This window comes from Zalophus californianus, chromosome 4, assembly GCF_009762305.2.
Source record: "Zalophus californianus isolate mZalCal1 chromosome 4, mZalCal1.pri.v2, whole genome shotgun sequence".
Classification (NCBI taxonomy): Eukaryota; Metazoa; Chordata; class Mammalia; order Carnivora; family Otariidae; genus Zalophus; species Zalophus californianus.
Window position 1 is genome coordinate 81825699 of NC_045598.1, and position 18524 is coordinate 81844222.

General features: G+C 34.8%; 1 protein-coding gene across 1 annotated transcript in view; it reads right to left on the bottom strand.

Moving 5' to 3' along the window:
* DPYD (dihydropyrimidine dehydrogenase) overlaps positions 1–18524 on the bottom strand; it is a 795521-nt gene that overhangs the window by 197083 nt on the left and 579914 nt on the right. The gene's annotated exons all lie outside the window — the stretch shown is intronic.

Sequence of the window (18524 nt, forward strand, 5' to 3'; positions counted from 1 at the left end):
TTATCTGCTGTCCCACTCCCATCCTGCTACCTTCATCAAGAATTCCTTTTTGGATTGTCTATATATGTCCATCAGTTTCCCTTTCATGATTTTAATTGCTCTGTCCTGTTTCTGTATATTTTTTGAGAGATTCCTAAGGCTATCTTTTGCAACACTGATTCAAGTTTCCATGGTTTCAATTTTGCTCTGTCATAACAATGTGGATTTTATTTGTGCTACTGTATTTTTGCTTCTTTACTGTTTTTCTTTTTTCCTTTTTTTCTTACTATTTCCCTATCCAATCTGTATCTTCTTATCTCAGTCCAGTGTGAATTGCTCCTTGCTTTTATTGTCTGCTTGGTTGGGCAAATCCCCTCTTCAGGACTAAAGTAAAGGTAGACATAACGTCCATGTTCACATTTCAAAGCCAGATTGGCGGAATTTAGCAGACCATGGGACTTTGTGAGATTAAAGTGGGAAAGTTTTATCTTTTTCTCCTTGCTTTGATTTGACACTCTGTACAGAGAGAATACATGTAAAACTACATAATTCCCAGGGAACGGATACTAGGAATCTTGGAGTCTCTAATTCTACTTGAAGATCTTAGCTTATGAGGATTAGAGCTCTTAAACATTAGGCACTGCCTCTAGCTACCTCTTGCTAACCCTCACAGAGAGAGAAAGATATAAAGTCTTCATTCATTCTAGAGTCTATCCTATGGCACTGATAGCAATCCTGCTTGCCTTAAAACAGATATAAAAGTGTTTAAGTGCTTCTTGGCTCTGTTTTAATCTACTCCTGGTTTAGGAAAAAAAAAAACTGGACCACTTATCGAAAATATTCTTATAATAACAGCTCTTTTGATACATCCAATCATATACACATTCTCAAAAATACCTGGTCAGGAACTAGGAGTGGCAAAGAAGGGCTTTTTTTTTTTTTTAAGACTATTTATTTGAGACAGGGAGAGAGAGAGAGAGGAGGGGCGGAGGGAGAGGAAGAAAGAGAATCTCCAGTAGACTTCCCACTGAGCATGGAGCCCGAAGCAGGACTGATCCCAGGACCCTGAGATCATGACCTCAGTCAAAATCAAGAGTCCAGTGCTCAACCAACTGAGCCATCCAGGCGCCCCAAGAAGGGCTTTTAATGATATATCCCATCACCCAAAGTTTAATACCCATCAATAAAGTTCACCAAATAGAAAGTTAAAATTCCTTGACAATTATGACAACCGACTGAACGTGAAGAAAACATTTTATTGTTTCTTTGCATTTTTGACAAATATATCTTCATATATTTTAGTGAGGATTTTAGAGAGTCCACCTGAGGGGCTACTCATTTAAAATCTAAGTTACTACATTTCAATTACTAAAATGAAAATGATCATTGACTACATTTAACCTATAAAAGATAAATTGGTTCATTCACAAAAAACAAACATCTCAAATTTTTATTATATAAGATTAATATATCTTATAATGGTGGCATTCCCCATATTAGAATGCCCCTCCCCCACTTAAGATGGGAACTGAAGACTGAAGATCAATAAGTATCAGAATCCTCTGAGATTCTTAAGGAAAAAACATCATATACAATCCTGGTCTCATCTCAGATCTACTGAATTAGATATTCTCTGAGCCCAGGATCAGCTTACTTAATAATATCCTTAGGTGACTATTATCACACTAAAGACCTTGGTGATCCCTACTGTATTATAAACCTATAAAAATGGTAAAACTAAACAAAAGTCTTTGGGAATGATTTACAATAATGTACAAGTGAGAAACATAAAGGCACACACATACACATACACATAATTTCTACAAAAAAGTTACCATATTCTCATCTAGTATAAACTTGCTATTAAAACAAGGCTTTAGGGAGCTAGAATGGCTAAGGCAAAAGATATTTCAACCATTCAAACTATTATTGTTAGCCCAATTCATTTCTATTATGTTTTTATTTTATACTATTTAATGGAGAAATTTATAATTCCATTTTAATATTGCAACAAACTAAAGTAAAAGACCAAACATTTGGAACTAGTGAACGAAAATCCAGCACAGAAATAATTTGATCCATTAAACCTTTGGCATCTGCCTTGAAAAGTACATATGTTTCTTTGTGCTATTTCTTAGTATATTAATATGAGAAAGGCATGAGACCCAGAGGTTAATAGGAATACTGAGAGGTTTACTAGACCACTTACAGTGTAATTGTGACCTGTCATTCCTGTGAATTTTTTTTAAACAGTGATGAATCTTAGTGCTATATTCATAGATTATTTTCAGTCTAATATTTTTTGTTTAAGAAATACAAAAGTGGGTCTCTAGATATTTTCATCCTACACCATGTTAAGAATATTACAAAAGCATAATAGAGTAAATTAATACAGAGTGAAAAGGGGTGGGGAAGTAACTGTAACATAATGGTTAAATTCATAATATTAAGAACCAGATAGCAAGAATCCCAATATATGTGTATACAAACTGTGTGACATTACAGAATTTAATTGACTTCTCTGTACCTCAGTTTCTTTTTCAGTAAAACAGGTAAATAAATATGACCACATGACTAGGTTGTTGTAATGATTAAATAACATAACACGTGAAAAATTCTTAGCATCTAGTACCTAGTAAGATGGCCTATATTCTTTTTTTATTAAATATTTAATTTTAATTCCAGTATAGTGAACACAAAATGTTATTTATATTAATTCTAGGTATACAATGTAGTGATTGAACAATTCTACATTACTCCATCATGACAAGTGAACTCTTAATCCCCATCACCTATTTCACCCATCTCCCCGCCCACCTCCCCTCTGGAAACCATCTATTCGTTCTCTATAGTAAGAGCACAATTTTTGGTTTATCTATCTCTTTATTTTCCCCTTTGTTCATTTGTTTTGTTTCTTAAATTCCACATATGAGTGAAATCATATGGTATTTGTCTTTCTCCAACTGACTTATTTTGCTTGGCATTATACTCTCTAGCTCCATTCCTGTTGTCACAAATGGCAAGATTTCATTCTTTTTATGGCTGAATAATATTCCACTGTGTGTGCATATATACACACACATATATATACATATACACATATACCACATCTTCTGTATCCTTTCATCTATTGATGGACACTTGGGCTACTTCCATGTTTGGTGATTGTAAATAATGCTGCAATAAACATGGGGGTGCATGTATCCCTTTGAATTCATGTTTTTGTATTCATTGGGTAAATATCTAGTAGTGTGATTACTGGATCATAGGGTAGTTCTATTTTTAATTTTTTGAAGAACCTCCATACTGTTTTCCATAGTGGCTGCACCAGTTTGCATTCCCACCAACAGTGCAAGAGGGTTCCTTTTTCTCCACATCCTTGACAACACTTGTTGTTCCTTGTGTTTTTGATTATAGCCATTCTGACAAGTGTGAAGTGATATCTCATTATAGTTTTGATTTCCATTTCCCTGATGATGAGTGATGTTGAACATCTTTTCATGTGTCTGTTGGCCATCTGTATGTCTTCCTTGGAGAAATGTCTGTTCATGTCTTCTGCGCATTTTTTAATTGGATTATTTGTTTTTGGGGTGTTGAGTTTGATAAGTTCTTTATATATTTTGTATACTAATCCTTAATCGGATATGTCATTTGCAAATATTTTCTCCCATTGAGTAGGTTGTCTTTTAGTTTTGTTGATTGTTTCCTCTGCTGTGCAGAAGCTTTTTACTTTGATGTAGTCCCAACTGTTTATTTTTGCCTTTATTTACCTTGCCTCAGGAGACGTACCTAGAAAAACGTTGCTAAGGCCAATGTCAGAGACATTACTACCTGTGATCTCTTCTAGGATTTTATGGTTTCAGGTCTCACATTTAGGTCTTTAATCCACTTTGAATTTATTTTTGTGTATGGTGGAAGAAAGTGGTCCAGTTTCATTCTTTTGCATGTAGCCATATAGTTTTCCCAACACCATTTGTTGAAGAGACTTTTTCCCATGGCTTATTCTTTCCTCCTTTGCCAAAGATTAATTAAGGGTTTATTTCTGGGTTTTCTATTGTGTTCCAATGATCTATGTGTCTCTTTTTGTGCCAGTACCATACTGTTTTGATTACTACAGCTTTGTAGTACAACTTGAAATCTGGAGTGTGATACCTCAAGTTTGTTTTTCATTTTCAAGATTAAACTTTTGACTATTCAGGGTCTTTGTGATTCCATATAAATTTTAGGATTGTCTGTTCTAGTTCTGTGAAAAATATTGTTGGTATTCTAATAGGGATTTCATTAAATCTGAAGATTGCTTTGGGTAGTATGGACATTTTAACAATTTTTGTTCTTCCAATCCATGAGCATGGAATATATTTCCATTTGTAGACATTGTCTTCAATTTCTTTCATCGATGTTTTATAGTTTTCAGAGTACAGGTCTTTCACCTCTTTGGTTAGTTTATTCCTAGGTATTTTATTATTTTTGGTGTAATTATAAATGAGATTGCTTTCCTAATTTCTCTTTCCATTACTTCATTATTAGTGTATAGAAATGAAATGTATCTCTGTATTTTAATTTTATATCCTGCAATCTTTTTTTTTTAAATATTTTATTTATTTGAGAGAGAGAATGAGATAGAGAGAGAGCATGAGAGGGGAGAGGGTCAGAGGGAGAAGCAGACTCCCCGCTGAGCAGGGAGACCGATGCAGGACTCGATCCCGGGACTCCAGGATCATGACCTGAGCCGAAGACAGTCGCTTAACCAACTGAGCCACCCAGGTGCCCCATGTATCCTGCAATCTTATTAATTCATTTATCAGTTCTAGTAGGTTTTTGGTGGAATTGTTAGGCTTTTCTATATATAGTATCATGTCATCTGTGAATAGTGAAAGCCAATGTGGATGGCTTTTATTCCTTTTTCTTCTCTGACTGTTGTGGCTAGGACTTCCAGTACTACATTGAATATAAGTGGTGAGAGTGGGCATCCTTATCTTGTTCCTGACTTTAGGGGGAAAGCTCTCAGTTTTTCCCCATTCAGGATGATATTAGCTGTGGGTTTATCATCCATGGCCTTTATTATGTTGAGTTTTGTTCCCTCTAAACCTACTTTGTTGATGGCTTTCATCATGAATGGTTGTTGTACTTTTTCAAATGCTTTTTCTGTGTCTATTGAAATGATCATATGGCTTTATCCTTTCTCATATTGATCTGCTGTATCACGTTGATTGATTTGTGAATACTGAAATACCCTTGCATTCTGGGAATAAACCCCACTTGACTTTGGTGAATGATGTTTTTTGATGACTGCTTCAATTTCATTGCTAGTAATTGGTCTGTTCAGATTTTCTATTTCTTCCTGACTCAGTTTTGGGAAGTTATATGTTTCTAGGAATTTATCCATTTCATCTAGGTTGTTCAATATGTTCACATATAATTTTTCATAATATTCTCTTACAATTGTTTGTATTTCTGTGGTGTTGATTATTATTTCTCTTCTTTCATTTCCAATTTCGTTTGAGTTATTTCTCTCTCTCCTTCTCTCTCTCTCTTCTTGAGAGTCTAGCTAAAGGTTTATCAATTTTGTTGATCTTTTTAGAGAACCAGCTCCTGTGTTCATTGATCTGTTCTATTGTTTTTGTTTTAGTTTCTATTTCATTTATTTCTGGCCTAAACTTTATTATTTCCTTCCTTCTATTGGTTTTGGGTTTTGTTCTTTTTTTTTAGCTCCTTTAGTTGTAAGATTAGGTTGTTTATTTGTGATTTTTCCTGCTTCTTGAGGTAGGCCTGTATTGCTATAAACTTCCCTCTTTAAACTACTTTTGCTGCACTGTAAAGATTTTGAACTGTTGTCCTTTCATTTTCATTTGTCTCCATGTACTTTTTGATTTCTTCTTTGATTTCCTGGTTGACCCATTCATTCTTTGGTAGCATGTTATTTAATCTCTTTCCATATTTTTTCTTTGTGGTTGATTTCTAGTTTCACAGCACTGCAGTCAGAAAAGATGCATGTATGACTTCGATTTTTTTAATCTGTTGAGACTCATTTTGTGGCATAATATGTGATCTATTCTGGAGAATGTTCCACGTGCACTTGAAAAGGGTGTGTATTCTGCTGTTTTGGGATGGAATGTTCTGAATCTATCTGTTAAATCTATCTGTTCTAGTGTGTCATTCAAAGCCAATGTTTCCTTGTGGATTTTCTGTTTGGATGATCTGTCCATCAATGTGAGTGGGGTGTTGAAGTCCCTACTATTATTGTATTACTATTGATTACTTCCTTTATGTTTATTATTAACTGTTTTATGTAACTGAGTGCTCCTATGTGGGGTGCATAAATATTTACAATTGTTATATCTTCTTTCGGACTGTCCCCTTAATGATATAGTGTCCTTCTTTGTCTCTTGTTACAGTCTTTGTTTAAAGTCTATTATGTCCAATGTAAGTGTTGCTACCCTTTCTTTTCACATTCATTTGCATACTAAATGCTTTTCCATCCGTTCACTTTCAATTTCCCATGTCTTTAGGTCTGAAATGAGTCTCTTAGAGGCAGCATAGAGATAGGTCTTATTTTTTTACCCATTCTGTCATCCTAGTTTTTGACTGGAGCACTTAGTCCATTTACATTCAAGATTATTATTGATAGATATGTATTTATTGCCATTTTGTTACTTGTTTTATGGTTGTTTTTGTAGTGTTTCTCCAGTTCTTTCTTCTTTTGCTCTCTTCTCTCATGCTTAGTTGGCTTTCTTTAGTGATATATTTGGATTCCTTTCCCTTTTTTTTTGAATATCTATTATTGGTTTTTGATTTGTGGCTACTACTCGGTTTGTATATAACATCTTCTCTATAGAGCAGTCTATATGAAGTTGATGGTTGCTTAAGTCTGAACCCATTCTTTACTCCTCTCCCCCTGACGTTTTGGGTATATGGTGTCATACTTTACATCGCTTTATTTTGTGAGTCCCTCGACTGATTTTTACAGATATACTTATTTTTACTGCTTTTGGGCTTCCTACTTTCCTTACTCTTGCTTATGGTCTTTCCTTTTCACTAAGACTCCCCTTTAACATTTCTTGTAGGGCTGGTTTAGTGGCCATAAATTCCTTTAACTTTAGTTTGTCTGGGAAATTCTTTCTCTCTCCTACTGTGAATGATAGCCTTGCTGGATAGAGTATTCTTGGCTGCAGATTTTTTCCTTTCAGCACTTTGAATGTATCATAAGATGGCCTATATTCTGTTAGTTAAAATTTCTTGCTCAGTTACCAAAAGCTCACCAGCAAGTCAAGATGGATGTCGGAGATTAAGAGGCAGTCTCATTCCCAAAACCCTCTTAGTTATACACAGCTAAATATTAAGGATCAAATGGTGTGCCTTTCATGTCTACAATGTGCCTATGCCTTTCCTAGGCTTTGGAGGAGATCATAAGAAACAGGAATGGCTCCTGCTTTTAAGAAGCTTATAATCCAAACAGGTCTGTCATTAACCAGATGCGTTAAATGAACTGAGAGCAATTTAGAAGCATTCCTTGAACTCTTGATTTCTGATCTATATACTTTTCAAATTAATTTTTACCAATTAAAATTTCTCATATCATATCATGCCAGATGTGTGCTAAAAGAGTTTCATCTTATTTTATTTTATTTATATTTTATCTTGTTTTGTTTTAAACAAGGGAAAGTGAGAAAGGGTTCAGTTTCCTTTTTTTTTTTTCCCCTTTCAGAAGGGGCTTAGCAAGGTTTTTTGGTCCAATTTCTTCCTCACCTCACCACCTTCAAAATGTCCTTCTCTCTCTCCCCACCTAATGAAAAAGTAGCATCTCTGAATTACTTAGTGGTCCTTTTTGCAAGCTCAGTTGAAATTATAAAGGAGATGATACTGCCGCTGGGGAAAAAGATGGATCTGTCCAAAAAGAAGGTGAGACAGTTGCAGGAACACATGGTCATTTGTAACTGACTGAAGATTAGAAAGAAGAAATTAAAAAGGACACCCAAAGTTTTTTCTCAGTATCACAGTTAGACCAAGCCCTCATACAGTTTATCTAAGTCAGGAAGAAATAAGGTTATTTATTGCTATATTGATGACAGCTTCACTTCAAGCAAAGGCTGCATGTTTACACTTTAAGAAAAATGCCTGAATGCTTCCTGTCATTTTTGTTGTTGTTGTTCTTTGGAAGGAATTAAAGAATTTTTCCCCAATTCACCTCCTTGCTCAATTTTCCAATATAGTGATGGAGTGATACAGATAATAAGGCCGTGATTTGACAATGGTCACAGAAGAGTACATTCACAGATTTTCAAATCCAGATAGAATAAATGTTGCATTAGTAAATGACATTCATAGCCTATTAGAATTTAATGAGTATATTACGTGTAGACAGAGACTTATCATGGCAGCTATTGGATTAAGACATTCATGAAAATGCCTAGCACTTCATCTTTGGAGACAGATCTGAGTTTGAATCCAAACTATGACACGTCCTGGCTATCTAAACTTTGGCAAGTTGCTTAACCATCTGGAGTTTGAGTTCCTAAAGCTATAAAATGGGGCCAGTGACGTCTGCATCATAGAGTTATTTATATAAGAATGCATATAAAGTGTTCAATATGGTGCTGGGCAAATAAAGATCATATTATTCAAAGGCCTTGATATTCCCATGTAGCTGCTACTCATTGCCTGAATAGCCAGTGCTGGGGAGTGCAGAAATGCTGACTGATTTTGCCAATAACACAAAAGTCTGGAAATATAAAATTTCAATTGCTACCACTAGCACATATTAACTTATATACTGAGATTTATTAGCCCATGCATGAAAATTTTCTTAAAATTGCTGGTGCTATTTTAAGAAACATAGTCAAATTATATGAAAATGAAAACCAAGGTATTGCTTTGTTATAAAGTTGTGTGAAGATTAGATGAAATAAGCTAGTGGTCTTCTCAAAGAAGGATGTATACCCAATGTTGCCCTTCTTATGGAAGTATGTATCCCATGGGTGAACTAATCTTAGGGACTCATTTTCTAGATCCTTGATGTCCATAGGTGTTGTATCTTAAATTTTATATGCCTGAGAAAGAGTGCAGTCAAAATATCATGCTGGTTCTTTCCCAACTCTTATGTCTTAACAGTCCATTCTACCTTGGAAAAAAGCTTATCTCTCAATGATCTCAAATATTATAATGACATATTGCTCAACAGTAAAAATGCTGGGGTAGCAAACAAAATGATAATTCAAACTATTGGTATTCATTTTAAAGAAGCGATTTATGATTGGGTAACAAATATTTTTGAAAGTCAGGTGAGTTCCAAGTTACTTCTTCAACAAAACTAAAAGAGTAGCTCATCAAATTGCCTAATTATGTTTGGTGAAGATTACTAAGTAACTTTTAGCTTGTAATGCGGAAGGTGTTCAAAGATTTGGGTTAAGTGATTATAATAAAACTCTTTGCAGTCCCCTTTAATTATTTAGATGAACAAGGATTTTCTATATTCATATCTAAAAAATAATAGTAGAATAGAATAATGCCAACCCTGACATTTTTAGGAAAAATGTGCATCAATAATAAATATATGATCTAATTATGTTTTAAGAAGCCATATTTTCCTCATTAAGAAGTGTATTTCCAATAAAATTTGCTTTTATGTTGAATAATTATCACTAGTTATAATATATTTATATTATTATGATAAAGTATAAATTGTCAATTAGAACAATAGAGAAGAAAAATTATCATTAAAACCTTAACCCAGAAATTTAAAAAATATAAATGTCATATTATAGGCATATAGTTCGTTAAAGAGAAATTCTATAGCAATCCGTAAGAGATGTTCAAACTTAAAAATAAAAAACAGGATAAAATTTGGTGAGGAAATTGACTGGAAATACCAGTTCAAGGGAAAAAATTATGTAAAACTTTCAACAATTATTTCAAGCCTGTTTATGTATTTTTAAATGAGTCATGATAAGTATAAAATCACTGTGCTATTGAGACTCTATTAAGTTTATTTAAAACAATGATGTAGACATTTCATCTTAAGAATTAATATTTGCAGAATGTGGGAGACTATGTCCTTTATTATCACTTAAACTTATGGCTAATTGTAAGATTGACTTAAAATGGGTGAGGAGTACAGAGTTTATGTATTTTTTAATGTGGGGTATTTGTGGGCATAAAAATTTGAAGAAAACTAAAATAATGAGTGTAAAATCCTTACACACATCGAATCAAAGTATTAGACTCTACAAAAGCATAGTGAGTGAAGTTAAGCTGGCCTGACCCGATTCCTTTACCTTCTCTATTATGATCCTTCCTTTATCATCTGAGCAGTCTGTACCTTCGAGCATCAGATACTGTGTGGGTCTCTTGAGGATGCACTATGCCCCACCCTTAAGGACCTTTTAGAATTGGGGGTATAATTTGCTATCAGGGATTCAGATGGTACTAAATTGTTGGGGCTGCACACCAGGACACTCCTTCATCCAGGAAAACCTGGAAGCTTCCATGATTGACAAACTGTATCACCAACAGTCTATAAACATGACATTGAAAGACGCTCAGTGCATAGTATAACTAGGCTAACGGCAGGGACGCTGCATTGAAACAGCTTGTCCCCACAACATTGGTTATCCCTTCCCTTCTACTGATAAAAAGGATGCCATTGTATGGGGATGACAGGCAAAACGTAAAGGGAGAGAGAAAAGCAGGAGGCTACCAATACTGTTGTCTCCTACAGTTTGAGTCTGAGGAAATAACTACGTTCATTGATATGTACGTGCTTGTCCTGGGAGAGAACTGTTACTATTCAATACCTTAGTGTCTGCACAAAGTCAAAAAGAAAAACATAGTATTTCACAATCAGGAGCTTAATTTTACCCTTGTCTGCCTCTGACACCTGTTTCCTTTCCAAAGGACTACTTAGTGGCACTTAGAATGGATTCTCTTTGCGTAACAATGGTTTGCAGTCAACGTTTAATCCTTAAAATTTTTTTATTATTGAAGTATAGTTGATATGCAATGTTACATTAGTTTCAGATGTACAACATGGTGATTCGACAATTCTATGCATTACTCCATGCTCACCACGAGTGTAGTCCCCATCTGTCACCATACAATGTTATTACAATATTATTGAATATATTCCCTATGCTATACTTTTCATCTCGTGACTTATTTATTTTATAACTGGAAACATTTAACTTTAAATGGAATGGCATATTCTTTCTATTCTGAGCCCTTGAATACTATTTTCTACTACTTTTCTGTCTCTCTCTCTCTTTTTTTTAAGATTTTATTTATTTATTTGTAGGAGAGAGAGTGAGAGAGGACAAGCAGGGGGAGGGACAGAGGGAGAGGGAGAAGCAGGCTCCCCGCTGAGCAGGGAGCCCGATGCAGGGCTCCACCCCAGAATCCTGGGATCATGACCTGAGCCAAAGGCAGACACTTAACCAACTGGGCCACCCAGGCACCTCTTCTACTACTTTTCTTAAGAATGAATTCTGATCCTATTTACTACAATTTGTTTCAGATACTTGGCTGTGGGCAGAGATTCTAAATTTATCTATGGAATACCATGATTCTTGAATTTTACCACTGATTAAAGCCTTTGACACTATTTTGTAGATAAGATCTTAAATAAAAATGCTCAACGACACTAACCTTTCTTCACCTACTGTTCAATGAGGATTCTCGGGCCCTCCCACACCTCTCAGGGAGGAGCCCAGCAATCTGTATTCTAATGAGTCCTCCAGGGTCTGGGGCACACTGAGAACCACTGATCTACTGGAATCTCACCTCACAACAGGGCTTCCATAAGTTAAAACTGGCTCCAAATTAAAAGTTAAATAAGAATATTTCCCTTGCCGATGTACATAAATCCTTATACATAAAATAATCATACGTATAAATCTTAAGTCCAAAAATTAAGGGTTAATCTAATTTTGATTATGTAATCAGGCATTTGCTTCTAGCAGGTTTTAAGATCTTCAGCTACTGAGAGCCAATGACATTTTGATAGTTCTTTTGATGTTAGGGATAAATGTGTTGGCTTTATAGTCTGAGCAATGCTGGAGAGTTTGGTCTAATGTTTAGGGATTTAAGCCGATGAATGGATAAGGATGGTGAGGAATCTCATTCTAGTCATGCTCTCCTTTCCTAATTTCCCTTTCCACTGTTCGGTCTTCTTCCCCTTTTCCTTAGGGAGCTGAGTGATTGATAGCCTAATCCAATGACTGTATTACAGCTGCCTCAACTAGGACTCTTTTCCTTATCATTAGCAGTTAGCCTATGGTTAAATTCACAGCTCACTGCTTGGTACAGCCCCTGAGATTTAAGGGTCTGGCCTTTAGAAAATATTTAACATAAAACTGAAATCTTGACATACTGAGAACTCAGTTCTCTGCAAGCCTTCTTTAATTAATCCAATGTACTGTACCATTGTTCTGTATGAGACTGTGACATGGTGAACTGTTTCTGAAGCTTACAGAGATGTGTAGTTCTAAATTAAACAGTCACCGACGTGTACCTACACTGATTTTTTAGTACAGTAGATATGCATGAATCTGTGAATATTTAAATTCAAGCTCAAACAGTGACACGATACTCCTTAGTTTTACTTTCATAATAGAACATTTTTTGATTAATTTCAAGCTTGAAGTCATTCTTTATGGAAAACACACACACAGACATACACACACACAGAGGAAAGAAATTTAATAATTCATTACCATTGCTGCAAAGGTAAGTTTTCTTAATACGCTTGTCAGAGTCCTTTGGTTTACAAAGTCTATCAAATATTTTCTTAGGAGGTGATATAGACATTAATTTATTTTCCTAATTTTGAATAAAAGAAAACATATATAATATCCACATGGCCATGAATTTGTTGGCTCTTAAATACTTTTTGATTTTACCATTTATCTGCAGGACAATAGTTGTTTTAAAATACCTACAGAAAGGATGTAGACCTTGATCTACGCTTTAAACCTTTGCCCTTGCTCCAGTCCGTCGATGAGCTGTAAGCGTCTATGAATATGGCAGCTGAGTCCCAGATGAAAAATTATGCATCTCATAAACTGCTATTCTGCTGAAATGTCAAGCCAAGGCAAGGCTGTACCTCAAACTCAGCACTTGGCATTTTCCTTCTGTCTGCTTTGTTGCCATGAAGCAAACATGAACAGTGAGGATTTGTGTAGGGCAGGTAGCAGGCGAGCTCACCGTCAAAAATCTATTATTAGGGCTCTGATCTCCTGCACAGACCAACGACAGCCAAACAGTGTGAAATTCGGGCTCCAGGAAAAGCAATATAATGCAAAAGGGGATTCTTTGTCAATCTGTACATGAATATATTCAAATGAGCATGATTTAAATGAGAATAGTTCTAATGGTGAGCTTCTCTCAACCAAACTGGTAATTTATAATGAAAATTGTAATTCAGCATCTTTATTTGATATGCCTACTTTGACTGTTCTGCAAATATAGTACATATATTTATATAACAAGGTATTTAGTAATTTGATCAGTTAAACTTGTGATGAGAATATTTATAGAATAAATAAATAAATATTTAAGAATATTTATGTGAATAGACTATATTTTTTGCAATTTTGTACACACACAAAAAAAAGAAAAGAGATGAGTGAGTATAAAGTGAAAGGTTCTCCTTTTAATTATTCTTTTTGGCATAATTTATCAGTGCTTTTTTTATTCATTTAAATGTTACCTTTATCTTTCAGGTTATTTTAGACATTTCAGTATTAAAATCTAAGCTCTTATTGATAAAGATGGTTACAATAGATAGGTGAAATTTTATGACAGTGAGTAGGCGTGTTTTTCTAAAAGGATTTTATGCATCAGTAATTATGTGATTGACAATAAAAAAAGTCCAGCCCATTAACAACTACTCCCCATAAAAAAATACCAATACTGCACTTTATGATATAATTGTAATGTATGGTGCAAGAACTTAAAGCAATCTTGCCAAAATCTTCAGTTGCTTGCATGTGTGTGAATAGCTGTTCAAAGCAAATTGTAACTTTTGGGTTTTCAATCTATGTGTTTTGTCATCTTCCTCATTTTACAAAAATACACTAATAAATAGATCAAAATAAGTTTAAGTTCATGACTGGAATGGGTTACATTGTATTTGCATTTACATAATGCCCAGTACCTGAGTTCAACACAGCTAAGTCACTGTATGGTCCCAACAATCATGCCTAAGTAACTTTTTAAACATGAACATAAAATATGCAGTATAGAGTGAAGATTATTTTTAAGCTATTATGCTGATTCATGTTTGTGCAAGTTTTTTGAGCTATACACTTTGTACCCACTTCTAGCCCATACACTGGCACAGAGTTACAAAATACTAGCAAATTTCTAACTTGTACCTTCTTTTATTGGTGTTTCCCTGGTTGGTTTTACAATGAAAACACCTTTAGGAGGCTTAGAACTATTAGAATTCAGAGTTCAGTGCCTAATAGTTGGATTTCAAATCGTTCATTATTTATTTTAGAATGTAAGGGCATTTATGGAGTATGCCATTGTCATTTGTTAAGAAATACACAATCATCTCTTAAATCTGTAATATCCTATATGTAATTAGTAAATTTGGGCTCCTGAAATAGAGATCAAATCTTGAAGCCATCTCTGATGAATTATTCAGAAATCATTATTAGAATTTATTGGTATTACTATTAAATAAAATGTGTTCTATTGTTTTAACTCAGCAGGTTGGTACAGACAATAATTTCAAAAAGGCATCCAATATTGAAACTGAGAACAAGAATTTCCTTTTTTGGGTAAATAGAACAATTGTGGTAAATAAAATAATGTAAATCAATGACTTAATTTTCCAAGCTTCTAGGAAGTGAATTAATTGAACCAAAAGCATCCATCATCGTTTCAAAGTGCCTTCTGCCGAGAAATTTCATATATTTTCCCTTTTCGGGTGTATGTATGTATAACAAACAGAATATATACAGGAAGATGGAATTACATAACAAACCTAAAAAATATGCCCATCCCCCATCAATAGAAAGAAGCACTTAAAACACAACAAGGAATAATTCCTTCAAATGAGTTTACCCCACTGAAAGATCCTTGATTACTGTTTCTCCTCAAGCAGCTAGAAATTAATAAATACCATCCTCACGAAGTCCGTTGCAAGTAAGATGTATCTTTGGTTATGTCATGCAGGACTCATTCTTAACCATATCTAAAAGAATCTTTTCCACAGGGAAGACTGACTGTGAAAATGTCACACCACAGTTGGATGACACCATTTACCCAGGTGATAGTAATCACTGAGTTAAGGGCTATCTTAACATTCTTTCATTATTTGTGGATAAGGCCAGGAAAAAGGTCAAAATTTGAAACTAACACAAGAAAAAAATAAGTAAACCAAAACTAGGAAAAATAATCAGTAATTCACTCAAGGATGGGGTTCATAAATAATGTTACTGATGAGATCAGTGGTTCTTCCAATGAAATAAATAAAGGCACGGAATCCCCCAGAAACAAAACAAAACAATAATCTGCTCAACTGTTTGGTGACATATGAACTAACTGTTGTTTGATATTAAAAAAAAAAAGATTTCTGCACGGATTCCAGAAAAAGGAAAGTTAGATGGTAAGAACTTGCAGTGTAAAGTCTCTACTGCCCGAAGATAGGCATGGAACTAAGAGTTGGTAATTTAGACAGGAGTATTTGTATGGTGGAGAGCTGAATTAGCCATCTTAGTTTCACGAAAATCTTCCTTATGAATACCAACTAAGCTTTCTTTTGATACTGTTCTCACTATGAAATCACTTTTAATTTTACAATTCAACCTTTAATGGACTCATGGAGCATGAATCTTGCCACGTGTATCTCCAATTGAAATTCAGGTTTATAAATCATTCCATTATGGATTTGCTTCATATGTTTTGCCTCCACCAGCCCCCACCCCCAGGTTCTAATCACCTATAGATGAGTTGGAAAAATGCAGTTTCTAAAATAACAAAGCTGAGGATGAGATCTCGGAATCTAACTCTTGCTCTTGATAAAAATTTTAAACTGCAACAAATAGAACTAACCTTGTTTAATGACTTCTAGAGGCTTAATGACTTCTTTTATTAAATAAAGAGACCTCCCACTAATCAGTAGCTTTCCGAATTTTTGAAGTTAATCATAATAAAAAACTCATTTTACATCATGACCCAGGATAGAAATAAACACACACACACACACACACACACACACACACAACTTGTGTGTGTATATTACATGTATAACTGAAAAAGATGTTTGACCAATGTTTATCCCATCTGTGTGCCAAGCATTCTGACATTTTTTTCTGTTCTTTTTGATTTTTTTTTAAATGTTGATTATAGTTCCTTAACTTGGTTCCATTGTACACTCATGAGTTGGGAACCAAAGTTTGGAAAACATTGCTTTAAAGTACTCTAGCATCCAGACTAATCATGTTTGAAATAATCCAACTGACATTCCCTGGCTGAGGTTCTGTCTTCCCAATGCTAGTCACTGCCCCTTATTAGCTAGTGTGCTTTAGAAAGACATTACAGAATGTGACCATTTTTCTATAGCATGTGTAGTACCCCAAGTACCTCATTATTTCCCATTTAAACAAAACAAAACCTTCATGTCAAATAGCAGCAATCTTATTCTGAGAAAAAATAATAAAGACTGAATAGAGAGCTGGAGAATATTGAAGGGGAAAAACACTCCTTCCTGGCAATGGAAAGTATGTGTTGTATTTCAGGTGGCTATCCAAAATTGAATACTTTTCAGCTTTCACTCAAAAAAAAAAAAAAATCTGCGATTCAAGCTGTTCTTCTAAAAGCAGACACTCCAGTGCTTGAGAATACTCGGGAAAGTATTAGCACTGTGCTGTGGTAATTTTTTTAATCTTATTTTGTATGATATTCTACATTGAAGCAGCATTTGAAGTCTTGACACCCATGCTTGATAAAAGTAGGAATGGTATTTAGCCATTTTGATATTTCCATCATTCCTAAAATTTGAAGCCATTATTATTTAACACAGTTTTGGGAGGCCAGGTTTTGTTATAACTCACTCTGAAGGTACTCTGTTATAGTACTTGCTTCTGTCCTCAAATATATTATTATTGCCTATTTAAACTGCTTTTCAGATTCTACTACCTTTAAATTAAAGCCAACACTGCTTTAAAGGAGAGAAATTCTATCAATTTTGTCAATATGGAGAAAGGCTATTTTCAAAACAGACTGTTTAATGTGAAGGGACTTAATATAGAACCTATTAGAAATGAGGTACAAGCCCTTAAAAATGTTAGGGACTTTTTGTGGTTTAAAATGAAAGTTCCACCCAGGCTTAGCTGAGCTTATAGCCCAAGTGAATATTTATATATGAGTTTATAAATCTTAGAAATAGAGTTTCATGGAAATGTTAACAGGCCCTGAGGTATAGCTGAACTTGTTTTCAGGTAGCACTATAATTTCCAGTGTGTGTATGCTTAAAGACTACAGCACAAAAGACTTTTTCTAATGCTGTAATTTTGTAGTTTTATTAGACTGAGTTATAGTATGGGAGAATATTCAGAAATTGCAGCTTAAATGAGAAAACGTGAATGGTGTTACTTATATAAAATACTACTGCAATAGTTCTTTTATTAATTTTTAATGTTCAGCACCCTCTGTGACCTCCTTTATTCTCTTGCTGTCAACATGGCAGGCTGGAAAAATTGAAATGGGCTGACAGAAAACATAGTGCACGTTACAGTCCAACTCTGGAGTCTCTTGACTCTCTGCGGCACATGCTAACGCGGTCCACGTTATTCTGCGTTACAATAATATTTAAGGCTCTGTTTGATAGCTCCTGATAAAAGAGAGTTTGTGTCTGGACCCTGAGCAGGTGTTTCTCATCAGCTTTCCTCTTTCTGACATTGTGGGAATGCGAATGGCATTCAGTTAAAAGCAGAATATAATTTTTTAAAAATCGTGGCTCATAGACACACTTCATGCTCTCAAAATACAATACCTCAGCATGGATAGTGCTTTATTTGTGTCTACCCAGCCTCTTCCAAAAGCATATTTTGGTCTGATTCAGCAATGCTTTTCTCGAACAGTGGGACACTGCTATATTATGTATATTTACCACTGTCTCTATCACCAAGGAGACTAATCCCCATACCAGTACAGTCAAGAACCTTACAGCATTGTCTTTGCAAGACCAAGTTCATGTTGTCACAGCAACAGAGTGCACAGGGCAAAGATACTGAATGACACATTGGGATTAAAACTTGTTTCTGTTTTAAATGCAAGTGTTTGATGATGAGGAAAGATACGCAAAGGTGTGAGGTCTGAAATGTCCTCTCAGCTGCCGACATAAATGCAGTTTTAAGAATTCGTTGGGGACAGTTATGAAAGCAAGATTTTTTGAAGAAGGTAGATTTCAAAATTCTAGTAAAAGTGAAACAAATTCAGACTCTGAAAAAGATATTATCATCAGGGTTCTTATGTTTTTCTCTGCGACGGCACTGGTATCAGCCCTTACTAGTAAGTGACAAGACATTCGTGACAATGACAAA